The sequence below is a fragment of the Sapajus apella genome, unplaced genomic scaffold, assembly GCF_009761245.1.
Source record: "Sapajus apella isolate SASKATOON/1434 unplaced genomic scaffold, GSC_monkey_1.0 scaffold5, whole genome shotgun sequence".
Lineage (NCBI taxonomy): Eukaryota > Metazoa > Chordata > Mammalia > Primates > Cebidae > Sapajus > Sapajus apella.
Window position 1 is genome coordinate 20,856,515 of NW_022436945.1, and position 23,746 is coordinate 20,880,260.

The following is a 23,746-nucleotide window of genomic DNA, read 5'->3' on the forward strand; positions in this document are numbered from 1 at the left end:
TTTGTATTTATTTTCATGAACTGAGTTATCTGCGTTAAGATAAGCTTCTTATTTCACTCTGAATCTTTCCCCCAAGCAAAAACTGTAGGATGAATGTATAAAAACTTGAGAGGTCAATCTATTTAAAAATAATTCAGAATTATCTCTAATTTTCTCAATTAAAAGAACATTTGTTGCACATAAAATAGATTTGTTACGGTTAGATTTGTTGAAAGTCATGTACCATACTTAAAAAGAGAGAGAAAAATAGACTCTATGTTTACAGCCAATTTAAATGATAAATGTCCCTGCAACCCTGATGCTTTCAGTAATAAGCCCTACCTGTTTCATAAACAATTATCTGGCATTATGAGAAAATGCCTGTCTTCCGTAAACTACCGCATTACCCAAGAAAGTAACTATCATGTAGAAAAAATCCTTTTCACAAATATTCAGTTCTGATTCTCAAGACTTTTATGCTTTGAAATTGTAATGGCTTTGTTATATTATCAAGGAGAAAAAATAATCTCCTTAGACTTTCAACATTCTGGTAGAACTGGTAGGTTTAGCAACCGCTAGTCATTGGTTGCTAAATATGTAGAGTGTTTTTATGACGTACATGAGAAGAAGCTTGGCAATTTACAAATCAAAAAATTTCTCCTCCTTCAATAAGGTTAAAATAAAAGATGTAAGGAGAAACACATGATATAGTTTACTCTGATAGGCTTTAAGCAGTGCCTTGAAAAGAACTCTAATTAAAGTTGCCATTGCTTTGACCTGATTAGGCAAAGAACAATAGTACTGCTACTCTTTGTCTACCTTAGGATAGTAAGTAGTTGATGATATATAATATCTTTTGACAGCCACGTTAATTATAACCTAGCTGAATGTTTTTCTTTAGAGTAGAATTTTTTAAAACAAAGGAAGAGGAAATTGTGGTGAAAGCTGTCAGAATATTTCTGAATATTGCTAATGACTGTATCTAATAGCTAAGACATGGTAACTTTTCTGGAGATTTTTCTCTCTTTTTTTTAACATTGCACTCAACATATTATCCACAGTTCCACAGGAATATTTGCATAAGAATCTCTGAATTACCTAAGTAGGTCAAGCAATGGTCAATCTTTCACAAAAGTGACATTTCGAGTTTATTTGTTGCTTCTTGATTTGGCAAAGTGAAAACAAATGCCACCCTCTATAAGTTAATGAGTTTAGAACTCTTCCATCTGACATTGTCATGAAAGCATTGCACAGGACTTAATGTAATTTGTAGGCTGAAACTTCAACAGCTTAATGATTGGGGAGTGCACAGAATGTTTCCATCATAATATCAAACTATATCATGACTTTGTAACGTTGTTTGAAAAATTTTGAGAATTACGTCCCTTGCCCGCAATGCAAACACTCATATTAAGCATCATAAGCCATGTCTAAAATTAGTATTTTGCAGAATATATGAATTTTTAAAGCTGCTGAGTATACTCCAGGCCAGTTACATATATCACTACCTTGATCATAATTTTTCTTTTTGATCAATATTTTCTAACTGGAGACAATTTAGATAGAACAGTTAAAGCATTGACATGTTTGAACTTTGAGTCAAGTCTAAGCCTTGGAGCCAAAATGAGAGTTGGTACTCTGTTCTTCAATTATGAAAGTTTTGTCTATTGCTATAGAGAGTTTAAATAAGCATCTGTAGTTTTTGTTTTTTAATTATTTTTTCATTAATTATGACAATAAAGAGCAGGTTGGAATATATATTATTTTATCTGATTCTCCATGGATCTGGCTTGACGAGGTATCAGTTGATTGAATCAAGGTGGCAATCAATAAATATTTACTCAATAACTGTTGTATGGATGTTCCAAGCTTGTAATTTGGAGAATAAAGGAATCTTCCTCTACTCTTATGAATTACATTAAGGAGAGAAATTTATATGAATTCATTTAGAAAATTCTAAATTCCTACACTAATGTGATATTTTAACATTGCCATTTTATAATCAAATAATATTTAAGAGAATGACAATAGATATAAAACCAAATGTAGTTTGTGAAGTGTTGTAAAGAGAATATTAGACTTGAAATCAAAATATTTTATGACCAAGTTGCTTAAATATTTTGAAACTCTTATTACTTACCTATGAGATTATAATTCTTGCTATATCTAACCTATATTTCAGTGATACTGAAGTTCAACACCAGCACTTGAAGAATTGCATTTTTAATTGTAACTCTCTTGTAATAGGTAGAATTTTAATGTCTTCCTCCAAATTTTCCACTCCTGATGTACAGTTCTGAATAATCCTCATGACAATGAATACGATGGATTTCCTTCCTGGGATTAGATTATATTGCATGACACAGCTACTTTTAAGAAAGGGATGTTATCCAGGTAGGCCCAACCTAATCATATAAGCCCTTTAAAAGCGAGTTTTTCACCAGCTAATGATAGAAGAGAATTGAGAGAGCTGAAGTAAATGAAGGATTCATTGCTCTGTTGATGGCTTGAGGATGGAGGAGTCCACACAAGCAGAAAACAGGGACCTCAACAAGCTCATTTTTCTTATTGCCAGAATTCAGTTCTAATGAGTTTGGAAAGCAATTTTTTCCAAAGCCTCAAGATGAGCCCTCAGGCTGGTGAACATTTTTATTTCAATCTTCTGAAAACATGAAGAGAGAACCCAGCCATGTTATACCAGGCTCTGCCTTAAGAACTGGCATAAAAATAGATATTGTTTTAAGAGTTTATGATAGCTTGTCATATATAATAGAAAAAGTATAAGCCCTATAAAATAACAGCAGAGGATATCCTTGCTGTAAATACAGTATTGTACATTTGTATCACAAGTAAATGTTAATTATAAATTGGAAAAATATGAGAAGTTTTCATATAGAAAGTGATGAATGAGTCATTTATCATTAGGGAGGATTTACATTTCTTTATCCAACTAGCTAGCTCTGTTTAATATATGCAAAAATAAATTACCAGGGGAGGGAATATTGTGACCATTTTGAAAGGTCACAAGATGAGGGAAAATTTGAGTAACAGAAAAAGAAATCAAGGTTGGGCTATGGCAAAGGATAATGGTGATAAAAAGAATTTCTGGCTAAATTTTGGGGAACTTATTTTGATATGTCTAAATGCTCATCTTAAAATATTCATACATCCATAGACAGAAAGCTAGAGAGATGTGAACCAAGGAGGAAAATATTGTAGTTGCAGAATCAACATCAGCTTGGTAATTAATTAGATTGGCCTATTGGGAAGGAGGTGCAGACTGAAAGTGAAGGTGCATTTTGCATTTTCTCCCGCTCTTGGGTCGTGTATATCTGTGATATAATTGTGGCCATCACAGAAATAGGAATGGCAGGTAGAATAGAGCAATATAGTCAGGGAAGGCTAACTGCTATAAAAAAATTCACAAAAATCTCAGCAGTTAATGCTAATGCAATTTATTTCTCACTCATTTAAGAAAGCAATGCTGGAATTTTGTAGGTGGCCCTGCATGCTAGAGACAAAGATCCAGATCCTTTCCATTTTACAGCGACTTCATCTTCCAGGGTCTTAGAGACATCTGCTGGATTCCCTGTTTCTGGCTCACAGAGCAAGACAGAGATTGTTCAGGAGTGGGGGCGAGATTTTAATGGGCTAAACCTGGAAGTGATTCTTTTCATCTGTATCTCATTGGGCAGGGTTCAGGCATACCTGACTGCAAATGAGGCTAGGAAATGCAATTTAACAATTTGCCGGGAAGATAAAGGAACAAGTTTTGAAAATTAATAGCAGATTCCATAAAAAGTAGAGTGAAAGAAATAAAAGTTTTATTCTGAACATGCTGATAGTGAGTGGCCTGTCATAGTCTAACTAAAAGAAGCAAGAAATTGAAAATATGGTCCTAAAAGTACAAAGGTATAAATCATAACAAAATAGTAGACCAGTAGATTCTTCTTTGCCATTATTCATTTCACAAAATAATGATGTTTTAAATTTTTGTCTGATTTGAAATAGTATAAAAATATAAAATAATTAGTTGAAAATCTAACAATTTCTGCAAAGGTCAGAAACATGCATTTTCCTTCAGATGCTCTTACATTTAATAAGAGTTTCAGGCCGGGCGCGGTGGCTCAAGCCTGTAATCCCAGCACTTTGGGAGGCCGAGGCAGGTGGATCACGAGGTCAAGAGATCGAGACCATCCTGGTCAACATGGTGAAACCCCGTCTCTACTAAAACTACAAAAAATTAGCTGGGCATGGTGGCGCGTGCCTGTAATCCCAGCTACTCAGGAGGCTGAGGCAGGAGAATTGCCTGAACCCAGGAGGCGGAGGTTGCGGTGAGCCGAGATCGCGCCATTGCGCTCCAGCCTGGGTAACAAGAGCGAAACTCCGTCTCAAAAAAAAAAAAAAAAAAAAAAAATTTAAAGGTAAAGATATCAAAACCATTTTTTTCACATGGTTATTTCATGTTTCAGTTTCTTACAGGATAAACAGATTTATCTTGTGTAGTAATATTTTGTTGCAGTTGACTTTTGTGTGCTTCTTATTTTAGTTACAACTTGTCCAGATATATAATTACCAATTCAAGCAATTTTGGTGAGGTAACAGACTTGGAGCAAAATTCCCAGTATCCTTAGCTTCCTTGCTGAATGTTCTTTTTTTTCTTCTAACTGAAACATGGATTCTCCCTGAATCTTCTCTCAAAGTATAACATGTTTCTCGCCTACCACCTTTTAAAGTTCCTTTCAGGTCATTACCCTCCTTCCTCCTTATTCATGCCATCAAGGTGCACTCACAGTGATACTCCTTGTGGTAATCCACATGTCATATTTTCCAAATAACCTTGTATCACCTTCTCAATTCCTTGAAAATTTTGGTGCCTGGAGAACTGATACTTCCTCTAACACTGTTTCTGTGAAAACGTTTGACAATGCTTGCTGTTTCTGAAGGTAATTATTTCATTATTATGGCATCTCAGTTCTTTAGCTGCCTCTACTCTACTGATCCACAAGTTACTTGAGCCACACACTGTCATGATCTTATCCCAGACCTTGCCACTAACAGTAATTTCCTCCTCCAAAATTTCAACTTCAAGAGTCATTCTTTAACCCTTGTTTTTATACTTTGGGCTTGACAGGTAAAGACTCTAAGATAGATAGTGGTTAGCATGCAGGAGGTTGACTAAGGCATACCCTTGAGATCAACGTCTGTTTAAAAAGGAAATTAAGAAGACAAAACTACAGAGGAAATAGTTGAGCTGCAACACAGTCTTAAGGGAAAACTCTAGATGCTGCTACAGAGAGTTCTGAAGATGGGATAACCCTCCGGGGTTGTGCTAATTTTGGGGTAGAGATATTGCATCTGGGTTTCTCTAGGCAAGGACGTTACTTTTGGTGAGATAACTCTCTACAGCTAAACATAGTCGTAAAGTGAAGATAGTGGAAGGCTGCCTGCTGGCAGCGCTATTGGAAACTGCAGTCCTATATTATTGAAAGAAAATATAATAGTACGTTATAACATCCACAACAGTCCATAGTTGTATCACTCAAATCAACTCCTTTGTATAAATTCTAGGCGAAGTTCTCCCTCTAGGATTCTTGTAGGCCTCTCTTTAGGGGATGATGTCTAAGAAGAAGGATAACAGGAACAATTATTTATAGCTCTGTCTACTGCATCTGATCTCAGAATCAAAAGTGATATGCAGTGTATTCATTCTTCACTAATCATTACAGATTCTCTCACCTCAGCTACCAACTCCGCTGGATTTAATGGCTTATCTGGGGACTTCATTCTACCCTCATCCCTCAGAATTCTGGTCCCCTGGTAATTATGTTATTCTCAGATAGTGCTGCTGCCATTGCCCATTTTCCATCAAAATTCAGGGAATTATTATGAAAAATATCAAATGTATCATATGGATGGCAAATATGCTCCTTGCTCCCAACATTGTGCAAAAGTAGGCTACTAACTCTGTTTTATCAGGATCATCTTCTCTGACAAGCCACAACACACCTTCTTCCTTTCTGCTTCCTTGACTCAAGGAATTCAAAGTGCCAAGGTCGTGCCTGCAGCTTATATTTCAAAGAAACTTGATTTATTCACTAATACTTCCATTAGTGAATAAATACTAATATTTATTCACTAATGGAAGTATTAATGAATAAATAAATAAACACCATGAACCACAACTTCTAAACCTATGAAGCCTAGATTGACAGTAATAGAACAGATTATCCAAATGAGTCGCTAGGAATAAGCTAACCATGGTCACTTATGTTTCCTCTACTTGGTTTCCAGACCTGTATACCCTAAACATTGGGGGTCAAAGCATTTTTTTTTTAATTCTATGAATTAAATTTTACAAAGTGTCTTAGAAGGACACCCTGTCTTTGTAGTACCTCCAAGCTGCTGCATTAGCTGTGCTTTCAATAGTCCACTTGGTGCTCTGTCAGGCCAAAAGCATCTGAACTGTGCAATATGTCACTGGTTCATGACCACAACTCTTTCGCTGTGTGGTCGGTCCTTGGTCTTGCATGATAGTATATGGAATGTCATGATCGTGTTTCTACCACACACTCAGTAAATGATCTAGTAGTGGTACTGGATCAGGTCCTGCATGCAAGAAAGGCAAACCCACATACAGAATATGTGTCTATTCCTTTCAATAGGAATTGCTGTCCTTCTAGTGTGGAGGAGACCCAATGTAGGCAATTTGCCACATTGGTTGATGTCACTGAAGAATGGGGACATAGCAGAGTCTCAGTATCTCCATTGAGGGTAGGTTGTACATTTGGTGGTGGCAGTAGTAAGATGACACTTGATATGAGTTTATCGCCTCTGTCACTGCCACCATGGCTATGATGTACCTGTTGTACTTGTACTGGGATGGCTAATGACAGATGCTGGCTAATGGAAAGAGTAAAGTTGCTTTATGCATCAGGCTGTTATTCCCTGAGCAGCATTATCAGGACACATAAGATCTTCACACTCTTTTCCCTCTCCCATAAGTCATCCATATGTCTCTACTCCAGATTTCTATGTCCATGTTCTTCCATTTTTTGTTATGGCACCCCTCTGATAGCCTGCCAAACCTTCTGTTATTTCTCTTGAGTCTACATATCTTTCTAAACTCAAGTCCCTTATCTATTCACACACACTGATGACCATGTGCAATAGCCAAAGCTCTGAACCATTGCAAGGATTTTTTCTCACTCTACTTTCCAAGGTCATACACAGTTGGTCTACAAAGATGCTGCTATCTCTTTTTAGCTTGTATGTCCAATGTAAACTGATACATTTGCAAAATAAGCTTGAGCTTTCTCTTCCTCTTCAGCTGAACGCTAGAGATCTCAAATGTGAATCCAGGCATAGACTGAGGGAGAGGTAAACCTAGGCTACCTGCTGTAGTCGCATGCTTCTCCCTCATGTTGTACTTCTACTCATCTCCCATAGCTCCTTTTCCTTCTTACAATGGATGGCATTATTTCCTTACACTGATACTTCTATCACATGGAGACTAACAGGTTATATATTCCAAAAAGCAGAACAGATTGCATTACTTTTAAGACCTGCTAAGACCATTATTCTGATTACTATCCCAAAGTGGCAGTCTCTCTCTCTGTCTCTCTCTCCTTTCTTTTAATCACTCAATGCTATCATTTGAATGTGACCCCCAAAGTTCATATGTTGGAAACGTGATCCCCAATATGGCAGTATTGAGAGATGGAGCCTAATGGGAGGTGTTTTGATCATGGGGGCACTTCCTACATAAATAGATTAATGCTGTTATCACAAGAGTGAGTTTGTTTTCCTGGAAGTGGCTACCTTATAAAAGAACAAGTCCAGTCACCTCTTGCTCTCTCTCTTTCTCTCTCTTTGATCTTCCACAATGGGATGATACAGCAAGAAGTCCCTTGCTAGAAGCTAGCACTTTGACTTTGGACTTCCCGGCCTCTAAAACTATGAGCTAACAAATTTCTGTTCATTATAAATTACCCAGTCTGTGGTATTCTGTTGCAGCAGTAGACAACAAATTAAGATATCTGTCATAGGACGCAGAGCAATATTTCAGGTATTTCAAAGAACACACTACATGAAGTGCTTTATATGGCATTATGTTTCCTTCTTACTGGCAATTCATCTATTACATGAAGAGTTAATGTACAGATACTTTGTCTTTTATGTTGTAAGGGATCCCCTGATATGACCCAGATCCCTGGACCCATAAAATGCCACAGATATAAAGGCCTCTGAATTTTTATAGGATTTGACTTCCACCCTCTGTAGCACTCTTGGCAAGCCCTATAATGTCACTGTCTGCAAAGGGTGTCTGGCATATAACCTCACTTGGAGTAAGCCATTGTTTTCTTTATGATTCCAGTTGAGTGTTCCTGTCACCTCCTGAGGTCTTTGCCAGAGTGTGAAATCCTATAAGCTGAGAAGTGCAACCAAATTAATATGCTCTCCTTTATCCAGCCCTCTGCCTTTGATCTAGCATTCTCAGAATACAGTCTCATACATACAACCCTGTCTCCTGTAATATATGCTGGCTGAGTCCTACAGATCTTTGGTGGTATAATTTCTTTCCTCCCTTAACAGCTCTAGCATGCCTTTGGGCAGGTTGTGTTAAAACATAACCCTTATCATTGGCCTATGGCCAAGAGGGCACACTGGGGCAATCCTGAGGAGAAGGGGATGTTGTCTTGAGGAGAGAGGGATTACTTTGTCTTCAAGGAAAGGTGAGTGCAGGTCATCAAAGGGAGAACTGGGCTATTTCTGCAAGCTCAGAGTTTAAGAGATCTGAAAATTCAAGATTTTTTTTTGGAGAAGGGTGAAAGCAATCAAGATATTCCCACTCTATATATTCTAGTTTCTCCTGTTCTGGGTTCTGGCCCACCTTTTTCGGAGTTCAAGCTTCTTGGGTCCTTGGATTTTCTTCATATTAAGTCCTGGGATTGATACTCTGCTTTATCTGTCCTCCCATGGCAAGAAAAAGACAATTTCTATGCTGCTAAAAAAGACGTCTGGATTTCAGTCCTAGTTTTAGTTGTGGTGCTTGCAGCTTTTCCTTATCTTTTCTTCACAGCATCAAGCAAACTCAGCCACAGCCATCCGATACAATTGTCTTTAGACTTACTCTTTCTTCCAATCAACTCCAACACCTGGCGCCTGCTAATGCACTCCCTCCCAACAATGGACCATCTAGGTTCACCACCGGTGAAAACATTAACAACTTAATGATCGAGTTGTAACAGGGTCTCTCTGTGTTCCACCTACCACCAGTGTTAGGTCCCTTATTAATTGCTGGGTGGCAGAAGATCTAGCTCATAAATCATAAGCCAGCATCTGATTTCTTAAGGCAATTTCAGTACCAATTATTGTAGGTTGTGTTCCTCAGGAGTCAGACACTGAGGTGGTGGTTAGCATGCAGGAGGTATATTAGGAAGGGCTCTTGAGAAAGACAAAACAAAGTAGAACACAGCAGAAGTACCTGCAGAGAGAAGGAAATAAGCAGAATTGAGGAGGAGAAATACAGTTGTTACGGTGTCTCAGGAAAAGTCCTAAATTGCCCTGCAGAGAGGTATGAAATTGGAGAACTCATCAGAGCTGTCCCGCGTTGGGGCAAAAGACTCAGGCCTTTACTCCCCTCTATTAATCAGTCTTTGAGTGCTGGTCAATAGGCCCGCTATCTGGGCTAATGAATGTGTTAGAAAATCAGTGTGGGACAGCACAATGTCCACCAAAATTATTTATTTACTTTCTGGCTGTCTTAGTTAAGGCATGCTAACTGTCATAACAAAGAACACAAAATCTTACCAGCTTGACAGATGAAAATGTCAGTTTTTGATCCTGGCACAGTCCAGTGTTAATCAGGAGTGGGGATGGGGTTCTTCTATACATAGTCATTGAGTGAAATGGGCTGCTTCCTTCTTGTGGATCTGCCTTTCTATGGTCCTGAACTCTACAATACAACTTTCAGCAATGATTCAATTGTTCTGTATTTGCACTCACCAATATAATGGTTAATAGTCACATATGGCCATTAAGCACTTTAATAGGCAAATAGGACTGAGGAACTAAATTTTTAATGTTATTTAATTTTAATTTAAGTGCCAATAGTATATATACGTACTTTATATATCTGTGTATCTGTGTATATATATGTACACATACATTTTTTCTTAGTCATCAGAGGAAAAAGAGGAGGAGCATGCATGAGATTGCTTTGTGGGTCAGGAATGACAGTGATGAACATCAATTCCACTCAGATCCCATTGGCTGGATCTCAGTCATACGGCTATATCAAACTACAAAGGAAGCTTGAAATTACAATGTATCTACCTGTGTGCCCAGTAAAAATAACAGAAAGCAGATATTAAAGAGCAATATTGCAGCCTAGGGTATACCAGATCATTCCCTTTAAGAAAAAAAAAAAAAAAAACAGCTTAATTGAGACATAATTGATATGTAAAGAACTGCATATATTTAATGTGCACAATTTTATGAGTTATGGATGTATGCAAGCACCTGGGACATCATCACCAGAGTCAAGGTAATAGATACATCCAGCACGTCCTGAAGTTACTTTGTGTCCTTTAAATGCCACTATTGTATTCTCTGCTGCTATGAATTTGACTATTATAAAGAACTCATGTAAGTGGTATTTGCAATATTTGTCCTACTGTGTGACTGCCTTATGCTTGTACTATAGCAGTCTTCAAAGTTATTGGGACTTAAAACCTAGTCTTCATATTATCTTTTAAATTATTTTTTTGTTGGCTGGGCATGGTGGCTCACACCTGTACTCCCAAATACTTGAGAGGCTGAGGCAAGTGGATCCCTGGTGTGGGGAGTTCAAGATCACCCTAACCTATATGGAGAAACCCCATCTCTACTAAAACTACAAAATTAGTTGGGCATGGTGGCATACGCCTGTAATCCCAGTTACTCAGGAGGCTGAGGCAGGAGAATCACTTGAACCCATGAGGCAGAGGTTGCAGCCAGCCGAGATCGCACTACTGCACTCCAGCCTGGTCAACAAGAGTGAAACTCCATCTCAAAAAAACTAACTAAATAACTAAATAAATAATTTTTTTTTTGTCATCGTGATAGAAAAAATAATATCCATGTCCTAATCCTCAGAACCTGTGATTATGTCATATATGGCAAAAGAGACTTTGTAGTTAAATTTTATCTTATGTATAATTTTGTGATAAAAAAAATTCTGAAAAGTATACACTTCTCTGATTTTTTAGAAAAAAATTCTAAGCCTTTACCATTATATTCAATGTTCATTTTGCCACATGCCAGATATCTTTCCATCTCAGAATATTTGTTCTTGATGTGCTCTTTAACTAGAATCTTACCCTGCTATTCTCTCTTCTTACCACTTTTTAATTCTCTATAGTTTTTAATATCCTTGGAAAAAAAATTACATATATGTTAATTTGTCTACTTCTACTTTGTTTGTAAATATGTAAGCTCAACAAGAGTATGCAATTTGTCTTATTCCATGATTTATATTTTGGTTCCCAGAAGAGTATTTGGTACAAAGTAGGTACTCGATAAAATTAGTTGAATGGATAATTTAAAAATTAAGAAATGAATGTTTTTATTACATATAATTTGCAGTCTTGCCATGCCCTTTAACACATGTCATTATGACTATTTTCTTGGCTTGGTTTCTGAAGGCTTAACTTTACTTCTTTCATAAACTAAGCATTGTCATTATTTAAATCCTAGAAAATGGCAAAATACTTGGCATCTCCCATTCTTTTATGTTCCTATATTTTTCTTTGCATTATTGCATTAACTTCTTTAACTTATTTTACTAATTTAACAGTTATGTTTACTGTGAGCATGTTAATTTAATTGAGCTGACTAATGTCACTCTTTATCTGAAAAAAAGGAAAGGAGACCAATATGCTAGGCCAGCAGTAAGAAGTAACAGAGCACAAATAATGTGTAATGACTTTTCATACAATGTTTTTTTCTGAGGTATTGGAAAAATCTTTGCCAAGAAATCAATATTTAGAATCTGTTTAGATCATTATATTTGAGTGACTGCTACCTGAAAATGCACATAACAATAGGCCTACCAAATGTAATAATGAAAGAAAAGGAGAATTTTTTTTTTACTGGCATTATTCCGTGATAAAATTTAGTAGCATGACAGATTGGTAGATAGAATAAGTGTTCTGTCAAGGCTTAGCCCACTGTCCAAGTAATACAAAAACATATCTGTCCCAAGTAAAGCAATTGAAGCTGTAGGAATGTTTCTAATGTGTATTTGCTTTGTTTTCCAGATTACCTATCAATCAGAAGCCACTGTGCTTGGATATAGGTGATGTAGGCAGTACAATTTGTGTCTTTACATCTTTTCCTCCTGGCAAACTGAAATAATTGAGTTATGAATGTATTTGTTTCTTTCTGCCTTTTATTAAATATGCTCTAAGTGTTGGGTAAAACCAAAATAAATGCAGAAATAGGAAATGAACAAATCCTAGAAAATTTCCAAAAGAATTGGTCCTTAACAAGCATGGAGACAAATATAGGGAAGAAAAAACTAACTTGAGTAGTTATATTATTTCATCATCTTGTAGTGTGACCTTCAGTGAATATTCTCCATCAAGAAGAAATGGGGGAAATTTGTGAGGTTGAAGATAGGGCATTGCACAATGAAAGTGCTCAATTATTAGGATTGAAACATTGAATTACCAAATTGGCAAAAAAAAATTCAAGATGTAATAGGGTAGAGATTATTATTCTCATTTGTCTTTGCTTCTGTGTATGGTTCTGAACTAATAACTGAACTGCAATTGCTCTTTCCCTTTTAATGATTATTCCGCCAGAATAATTTATTTGCCCAAAATGTTTAATGAAAGCCTAACATATAACAGGTCCTGTATTGGGAACCACTCATTCAAAGATAAATAATGTAACCCATCTTTGATCACTGTGATATAATGTAGGACACAATTACATATAAACAAAAAATTATACCAGAGACTTAACTACCAACTGAATCATGTTGTGCTGATGTAATATATTCCTTGCATCAAAAATGGTCCACTAATATGAAACATCAGAGGGCATTTGATTGATTTTTATATAAAAAATAATGCATTTATTTCTTATTCATCTAAAATAAAAACTTTTTGTATCAGAAAACTTCCTTGTTTGCTATTGTATGTCAACTGATTGGTAGCTGTTCAATTAATTTAGTTTCAGAAGAACTACGATTGAATCTGTCTTGCATTTAAAATATAAAAGTTACTGCTGTATACATAGTAAAGATGGTGCATTAGTCGGTTTTCAAGCTGCTAAGAAAGACATACCTGAGACCGGGCAATTTACAAAAGAAAGAGAATTGTTGGACTTAAAGTTCCACATGGTTGGGGAGGCCTCACAATCATGGCAGAAGGCAAGGAGGAGCAAGTCACATCTTATGAGGATGGTGGCAGGCAAAGAGAGAGAGAGCTTGTGCAGGGAAACACATCCTTATTGTACTATCAAATCTCTTCACACTTACTCTCTATTAGGAAAATAGCATGCAAAAGACTTGCCTCATGATTCAATTACATCCCACCAGGTTCTTCCCACAGCATGTGGGAATTCAAAATGAGATTTGGATGGGGACACATCCAAACCATATCAGAAAGTTTCTCTTCATGTAATTTGACAAAATTATTAAGTAAAAAATATTGAGAAATACAGTTTTGTACTTTAAGAGTAAATGTAATTGACACTAAAACAACATGAGTTAAATTAAAAACATGTTGACACTAAAACAACATGGGTTCACTTATACACATATTTAAATATATATATATATATAAATTTTTTGAGAAGTGTAACAATTTGAAAAATACTTGCAGATGAACTGAGTAGGCTAGATATGTCAAAGGAATAAAAAAATTTAGATATGTCATGAATTTATAAAATATATGTAGATACTAGTCCATTTTATCATTTACCACCAAAAAGTATGGTACACAAATATACTATAAAAAGTTAAATTTTATCATAACCTACACATACATTTACAGATTGCACATGGTACCATTTACAGTTGGGAGAAATGTAAACAAATGTAACCATACAGTATAAAATTGTAACTGCATAAAATTAACTGTAGTATATGCTATATTACTATAAAAATTTTGTAGCCACCCCTGGTTGCTATTGTGGTGAGCTCAAGTTTTCCAAGTGTCTACTTAAAACAGTGTGGTGCTAATCATCTCCACGTGAGAATTTCCTTTCCGGTAAATCACTTATTGCTGTAAAAAGTGATCTTTAGGGGTTACTGCGTGTTTTTCACCATATTTAGTGCAGCATGATAAACCTTGAATAACACCGTGGGACTGACACAAAGTGCCGCTAATGATGCTGGAAGTGCTCTCAAGAAGCAGAAAAAAGTCATGACATTGCAAGAACAAGTTGAATCACTTGATATGTACCATACATTGATATCCTCAGCTGAGGTTGCCCCATTTCAGACAGACAATTCATCTTGTAAACAAATGATGTAAGTTTACAGAATCGATAAATGCAGTATAGTATTGTAAACGTATTTTCTCTTCCTTATTATTTTCTTAACATTTTCTTTTCTATAGCTTACTTTACTATAAGAACACAGGATATGATATATATGTGACATATAAAATACATGTTAATTGACTGTTTATGTTATTGGTAAGGGTTCTGATCAACGGTAGGCCATTAGTAGTTATGTTTTGGGGGATTCAAAAGTTATGTGGATTTTCAGCCACAGGGAGTCAATGCCCCAACCCTTGTGTTTTTCAAGGGTCAATTGAATTTATTATATATATAGAAATCTTGTATTGTGAGTTTAAGTTTTGTTATCTTGCTAAATATATGTTGTAAAGCAATTTCCTTAAATTTTTTGGGCTTCTATTTTCTTTTATTTGAACACCTCTATAGGATTTCTAGACTTCTCAGATGAGATAAATTTGAAACTCTTTGGAAATTCTTTAATTCTCTCTCTCTGTCTGTTTTCTTCTTGAGAGGGTCTTAGTCTGTCTCCAAGTCTGGAGTGCAGTGGTGCTATCATAATTCACTGTAATCTCGACCTCCAGGGCTCAAGTGATCCTCCCAGTTCAGCCTCCCAAGCAACTGGGACTACAGGAGTGCACCACCACACCTGCTAATTGTTTTATTTCTAGTAGAGATGAGGTTTCACTGTGTTTTAAAGGCTGGTCTTGAACTCCTGGGCTCAGATGATCCTCCAGCCTATGCCTCCCAAAGGGTTGGTATTACAGGTGTGAGCCACCATGCCTGGCCTTTGGAAACTGTTAAAAGCAAAATATTGCCTTTGAACTTGGGAGCATTCCATCCGTGTTATGGCTGGCTCATCCTGAGTAAGTCACTTAATCCCTAAGGATTTATAAAATGAAAAAGTTGGTCCATACTTACTAAGGTTATTTTGAAAAATTATTAACCTATGAATCTAAGATAAAATGACTACAAAATACAAGTTGTGATAACAAAGGACTGTATTTTCTGTATTATCAGTAACTGTTTTCATTTTTTTTTTCTTTTTTCGAGACGGGGTCTCGTTCTGTCACCCAGGTTAGAGTGCAGTGGTGTGATCTCAGCTCACTGCAACCTCTGCCTCCCAGATTCAAACAATTCTGTCTCATTCTCCTGAGTAGCTCGGATTACAGGTGCATGCCACCACACCCAGCTAATTTTTGTATTTTTAGTAGAGACGGGATTTCACCATGTTGGCCAAGATGATCTTCATCTCCTGACCTCGTGATCCGCCTGCCCTGGCCTCCCAAAGTGCTGGGATTACAGGCACAAGCCACCGCCCCCGGCCAGCTGTTTTAGTTTTAAAGTATGCTCCTGCAAAGGGTAATAAATGGATCTGTTGGTGGTTATGTGACTCTTTCCAATTTTTATTTTTATGGTGCCTCAGAAACACCAGTCTTTAATAACTCAAACTATCATGTCTCCAGTTCCCAAAAATATATATATTAGTAATTTCTCCAAAAAAAAAGACACAAACTAGCTTTTCCCTTCCATCTAATATTAATCTGTGAATTAAAAAAATATAGAGGTTATGTGAAGAACAGAATGGAATGAAAATTTAGTGTTTTTTTTTTTCTTGAATTAAATTTAGTGTTTTTTTTTTTTTTTCTTGAAAGTCTCCTCTCCAGAAGGCAGTGCTTCCAGGAATGGTTGCACACTGTCAGCTCATTTGTGTTGTCAGTGCTGCCACCTCATCCCCAGAAGAGCATCTGTGGGTTTCGGGAGAAAATGCAATACTTCTGGGAATGGTGCCCAGAACATGCAAGCTTCTGTGTCATTTTAGAAAGTCAGAGAGAGGAGAATAAAATCTTCACCTGCTGCAATCTTTTATGTACAGTCATCAGTTCTGCGGTTAACAGCTGCACTCTCCATATACTCTTATTTGTGGATTTTTTAAGATTCTTTCTGCAATGTAACTTTGGATTTTTCTATAGTTTCTTCTCTTGCAATCCACCCCCCCCATCATTGTCTTATTCTCAAAGGGATAACATGAGCATTAACAACGACCAAAGGCACTGTTGACATATCAAGTGATAAGGATAAATTAAGGGAAAATATTATATCCCTTCAGCTCCAAAGGAGCACCTCTAATTATTACAATAATTTTATAGGTAACTTGTGTATTGTATGAAAGCTTAACATGGTAGGTCAGCAGTAATTATTCCAATCTTTGGCATTTGTTTCCATGCACATTAGAAAAATATAACCAACACACTAAGCATAGGATATTGCTTAGTTTTGCTGGTTTAGGATTCTGCTCAAGTAAGCAGTGGCATAGTAATCTGCCTTAGGATGACCAGGCGAATTATAGATGTGGTGCTCAGAAAACCAATGAAGAGGTGAAACTTCAAAACTGAAAGTGCTATCATTACAGTTTATAAGTATACATAGTAGGATCATACAAATTAGAGGCATGGGCTTTCCTATACTTAACTGACACGTATTTTATCTTAGTTTTTTCTTCAGAGTATTGGAACTCCATGTCAGGAAGTTAATATTAAGCCTGGTAAATACATACAAACAAAATAAATATGTGCACTCTTTCAAGACACACACACAAACACACACACACACACACACACACACACACACACACTCCTTAGTTCATCTGAACTGTTATAACAAAATACCATAACCTGGGTTTCTTATAAACAACCAAAATTTATTCCAAACAGTTCTAGAGGCTGGGAAGTCCAAGATCAAGGCACCGACAGATTCAGCGTCTGGTGAAAATTGTCTTTTGGTTCATAAGAGGCATCTTCTCTATGCATTCTCACAATGCAGAAGAAGCTTGAGGTTTCTTTTACAAGGACACTAATTTCATTTATGAGGTTTTAGCCCTCATGATCCAATCACCTCCTAAAGGCCCCATCTCCTAATACTATTGCATTGGGAACTGTGTTTTGACATATAAATTTTTGGGGGTAACAAACACTCAGACTATAGAAATACACACACACATATATTAATATATATATGATGTGTGTGTGTGCATGTGTGTGAACATGCACATATACACAGATAATATATATAGATTCTACTGACTTAATGGTGGTTTGACTTACAGTTTTTTAACTTTACAATGGATTTGTTGGAGTATGAATTGCATTTTCAACTCACAATATTTTTGACATACGATAAGTTTGTTAAGGTATAATCCGAGTGTAAGTCAAGGAGTATTTGTATAATAAAACTTATAAATAAATAAATAACAAATACACATAAGTTTTGGATAAATTTTTTTAAAAAAAGAGCTGTTAATGCACAAAAGTGGAAGTTACTTAAATGTATCATGAGTGCTAAAAGAACTTCAATAGGATTAAAGCATTCAGAATAATATCAGACATACTGTATACATATTAAATTCTAGCTACTACTACTACTATTCATATTGTTAGGTTTGATTGTGATGAAATCTTTATGTCTTCAAAGACACACATTAATTGATAATCTGAGTTTTCTGTTAATATCATAAAAATATCAGCTGCAAAACAAATATTCAAAATATTATGAAAATGCATTTGAAATTAAAATTTTCATGACCTCCTAAACTAAAGCAAACTAATTCCTTTAGGTTTAGAGAATGCTTCTACATTCTGAAATTACACACACTGAAACACACACAATTAGATATTACACTGTCTGACCTCAAAGACAGTTGTAAAACTTCCAAAGAAAAGGAAGAAAAAAGGATATCTCAGCTTTTTAGACATTTTTTAGCATTCCAATTCAATAAAAATGTAAGGCTTTAGAATATTTATTTATCATATTTTATTAACTTGCAAAGCTTATAGTTTCTGGGATAATAGTAAATAAACACTAAATATGCTGCTAAAACATTTTAAATAATAAATCGGGACAACACAAGCCAAGGAACTGGTAAGGTGCTTCTGTCAAAAGAAATAGTTTACTATAAAGTTATAAATATGGCCCTAAACTGAAGGCAGCAAATATTTTCATGAATATAATAAAATGGGTTCTATTCACTGTAAGTTAATCCTCTGATGTTATCTTAGTATTAAGTGTGTGTTATGGTGTGTGTGCTAAACTCTGAGACCATGCAGATTTCTGTTCTGCCAGTCTTTGCCAATGAGTACATCTGGAGTAGGGATTTTAAAACTTACTGATAAATTCATGACATAACCTGGAGGTGATATATTGTGATAAGCAGGAGAGGCACTGCATTCATGGTTGATGCACAAAGAGGGCTTGTTCCACATAGTCAAACTGTATCACAGGAAGTAATGTCCTGTATCCTACACCCACTGTCCTCTATCCACATCACCCAGACCTGCAGGAAGGCTTAAAAAGTGTATTTAAAGTTGTTAACACATATCAATCATAGTAAAGAGAGACCACTGAACTCTTGAAATGTTTTCTAATATTTATTTAGAATTGAGAAATTACAAGAAATATAGTTTTGTAGTGAAATCTATTTTTTTAAATCCTGAAAATCTATCCTTTTCTATTTGAAACAAAATAACAACCTTAGTTTTACAGCTAAAACCTTTACTACGTGATGTTGTATGCACGAGGGACTGCTTTTGCATATTAAAATTTTTTGCAGAGATGTCAGCCCAACTGAACAACAACCTTACAAAATTCATTTGTACCAGTTTTCCACATGAAAGACAGAGTAAATTCATTAATGACAAAATTGGAGCATCAGCCATCAAGCCTGGATCATGGTATGTTAGATTATTTTACATGTCAGAATGACTTAGTTGTTAACTTATTTTAAATAGTTGGTGAAAAGTATTTTGAATATTATCAAGATGTCACTGAAGGATAACAAAAGTAAGTGGCCTTCATACAAAATTTCCCAAATGAACAACACTTTCATACTGCCATGACATGCTCTTCTTCCCTGGTATTGCCCGTTACCAGGTTACTTGACACATTCAGAAGAACAAAATTTAGAGAACACCTCAGATTTTTTTTTAAAGGAAATGTTCTTATGCAAAGTCATTTATCTTATTTTGACTAATAATGAATTCTCTATACCATAAATTATCACAAAGGAACTAGGTTTTTCCAGTGTTCAAATATGTACATGTTTCAGTTGAAATTCTCATTAATAGATTAAAAAACAATGGGATTGTTCTATTACATTAAGCATGATATTCATGTTAATTTAAGCTTCAAGGATTCAAAATTCTATTATTTGGTGACAATAAACATGTTATTCTTTTTGAAAAATTAATTTTTAAGCATGCAATTGTTACACTGATTAAATGGCTAATTTTTTTGGTTTGTTTTTAAAATTTTTAACAATAATGTTCTGGCATAATGGTAATAATTATTACAGTGGTTATAAAATGTTCTTTTTGATGCATTTATTAAGCAAAAAAAGAGAAACAATATAAAAGTGATAAGTAAATAACAGTATCCGGGCGTGGTGGCTCATGCCTGTAATCCTAGCACTTTGGGAGGCTGAGGTGGGTGGATCACCTGAGGTCAGGAGTTTAAGTAAATAACAGTAAATCTGTTAAGCAAATATGGCTAGAAAACATAAGCATAATATGTAAATGACTTAATTTTGAGAAATAGTACATTAAATTTAAAAATTTACTACAGATGGAAGGATAAATCTTCCTTAACTTTTAATCAATTTAAAGACACGGTTTAGTATCCATGATAAAAAGAAATCCAGTATAGTATCAAGTAATTAAAGTATTTGGATAACTAAATTCATACCATTTCACTAAAATGTTTATCATGGGACAGATAGAACCTTGTGAAAAAAGTGATCTTTGTATAATATTTGTAAAGCACATAGATCTTTGATTCTCATTTGTTAATTGGAGTCTTTATTATAGTTTAAAAATCTGCAAAGAAGTCAACAGTATTTCAGTTAATATTATATATCTGTTGCTATAGGTGATAAAAATATAACTAATACTTTGTTTCAAAACAAATTATATTGATTATTCTTGTGCCATTTGGGAAATATAGTTTTCTATGCTCTGGAAAGAAATGTCTTGATTTAGAAAGCTAACAAAGTGTCCTTAGAAATTTAGAAATATTTTCAGGTCTTGGGAACAACCGTTCCAAGTATTTGACACTAAGACAAATGGTTATTAATAACCACATTTGGTTATTAGACAGATTTTATTAATCAACCTACACACCCAACCTACACATCACACTTGGCATCAAATATCAGGACAGACTGTGACAATAAAGTGACACTTGGGAGAATAGCCACCTTTTGTAACTACAAGCCATGATTTGGTACTCCAAGAAAAATACAACAGCTGACTAAATCAACTACTTCCCTTAGCAAAAATATCCTACCCAGAGAGGCACTATGAAGTTAAAATGCATATGAAGAAATGTACTATCAATGTTTGAAAGAAAAGAAATATCTATATAACAGCTAGTCAATCTCTACTTGCAATGGAATCTAGATTTATCTGATTGTTGACTATGGGAAAATAGTGACCCTAGTCATTCAGGATTATCTCACCTCTTTTCCCCTAAATGGAATCTCAGGCAATAGTGCATACCTCAAACATTTGTCCCAAGGATGGATTGTTGACTTTGCAGATTCTACTAGACGGCTCTGATATTTAAGAGGCTTGCCTTAAAAGAACAAAAAGAGAGAAAGATGATTTTGGTTTTTAACTTAGATCATTCAGACCTCCAAGTATCTATGTGCCCTAAAATGTAATGATATGCTTATTTATTTTTATTGATACGATAATCCTAAGACAATTAAGTTTCACCAATTCATTGCTTGGATACCAGAGATTTAGCAGTATCTTTTATAATTTCTTTTGGTAATATTTGTTTGTATATGACTCAGAGTATAAATGTCCACAATTTTGAACTATTTGAGCCAAAAGGGGCCTCATGAATCTTTTAATTCAACTTGTTCACTTTATAACAGTGAACTTCAAGAGCTTTTTATAACATATTGCAGTAATTAGCATTATAGCTAGCTCTAAAACCTACATCTTCCAATTCCCAAACCAGTATTTACATTCCCAAAGGGTTTTTTATAGTGCTGAGTTTTGTTTTTATTTATATCAGTAATCTGGCCGCATATTTTGTTATATAACCAGTTAGAAGTAACAGTACTATGTTGAAGTCACTTCACTAAGGATTTTGAATATTATCAAAAGAGGCACTTAAAGTGCTTGCTGGTTGAAGAATATACAGATTTCTGTGTGTACATTTATAAAGCTGCCTATCAATATTCAGGTGTTTATGATGTATCAAACACAGTAATAAATGCTTGACATGTGATAGTTTAAAGAGTAGTTGATTGAAGTGACACAAAAGTAAAGAGATAGATAGGGCATGTAGTGAATATTCTCCATGTGCCAGAAGTTGTATATCTACTAGATCACATTTTATGAGGTCAACACTGCTAATAATAAAAGCTACCATATTTTGGATAGGATATTCTTATAAAAACATCCTTGTTTCTATTTTACAGTTACGAAATTGCATCAACTAAAAGAATTGAACTCTGTAAAATATTTGAAGAGATTTATTCTGAGCCAAATATGAGTGACCATAGTCCAAAGCACAGTCTCACGAAGCCCTAAGGATATGTGCCCAAGGTGGCCAGGCTGCAGCATGGTTTTAAACACTTTAGGGATACATAAGACATCAATCAATGCATGTAAGTTATACATTGGTTTGGGAGTGGGGTGGCAGTTGGTAGGGGGGAGGGCAGGGTTGTAGGTTATAGGTAGATTCAAAGATTTTCTGATTGGCAATTTGTTGAAAGAGATCAATTATCACTTAAAGACCTGGAATCAATGGAAGTGAGTGTCTGGGTTAAGATAAGGAGTTGTGGGCCGGGCGCGGTGGCTCAAGCCTGTAATCCCAGCACTTTGGGAGGCCGAGGCGGGTGGATCACGAGGTCAAGAGATCGAGACCATCCTGGTCAACATGGTGAAACCCCGTCTCTACTAAAACTACAAAAAATTAGCTGGGCATGTTGGCACATGCCTGTAATCCCAGATACTCAGGAGGCTGAGGCAGGAGAATTGCCTAAACCCAGGAGGCGGAGGCTGCAGTGAGCCGAGATCCCGCCATTGCACTCTAGCCTGGGTAACAAGAGCAAAACTCCATCTCAAAAAAAAGAAAAAAATGCTGAAAGGTGAAAAGGGAACAGGCAAGCCACATGGCACAAATATGTGCAAGAGAGCAAGGAGGGGGAGATGCCATACACTTTTAAACAACCAGATCTCATGAGAACTCACTATCCTGAGAATAGCATGAAGGGGATGGTGCTAAACCATGGGAAAGCCACCCCCTTAATCCAATCATCTCCCATTAGGCCTCACCTCCAACATTGGAGACTACAACTTAACATGCGATTTGGGCAGGGATACATATCCATATTACATTAAATTGTATATATAAAAAAAATATGGCCGGGCACAGTGGCTCATGTCTGTAATCCCAGCACTTTGGGAGGCCAAGGCAGGTGGATGACTTGGGTCATGAGATCAAGAACAGCCTGACCAATGTGGAGAAACCCTGTCTCTACTAAAAATACAAAAAATTAGCCTAGTGTGGTGGCACATGCCTGTAATCCCAGCTACTCGGGAGGCTGAGTCAGGAGAATCACTTGAATCCGGGAAGCAGAGGCTGTGGTGAGCTGAGGGCATGCCATTGCACTCTCAGACTGGCCAACAAGAACGAAACTCCATCCAAAAACAACAACAACAAAATACAGATCAAAAAATGTAACCATGGTCAACTATCTGACTTCAGTCCCTTAGCAATATCCTCCACATGCACCATATATTCTCAATATACATTGGTTACTATGACTACCAAATTCATGATTTCACTCTCTTTAAAGTTCTAGTACATGGCGCCCCTATGTCTGAAACATCATTCCAAATATCCTTCCTATATTTCCACCATCTATGAATATTTCTCCAAATAGACCAGCACCACCATAGATTTTGAATCATCTTTCACCTCTGCATCCTCAGAATCATGCATAGTATTGAGCATATATAAAGTACTCTCAATATTTTTGAAAATGCAAATAATAAAATGATTTCTTTCCATTTGGAGCTGATAAATTCTCCAATGAATAATAAATGACAAATATCTATTGGGACTTTTCCAATTAAATTTAAATTAAATTAAATTTAGTTGATTCCAATCATTTAGAAATAATTCTTTCACAGAAAAGTTATTTACTCTTAAGCCTTCAGCTGATTGGATAAGCTCCACCTACATT

At 35.8% G+C, this 23,746-nt stretch overlaps 1 long non-coding RNA gene across 1 annotated transcript in view; it reads right to left on the reverse strand.

Moving 5' to 3' along the window:
- The window catches only part of LOC116548070, an 854,356-nt gene that overhangs the window by 689,963 nt on the left and 140,647 nt on the right, over positions 1 to 23,746 (reverse strand). The window lies entirely within an intron of this gene.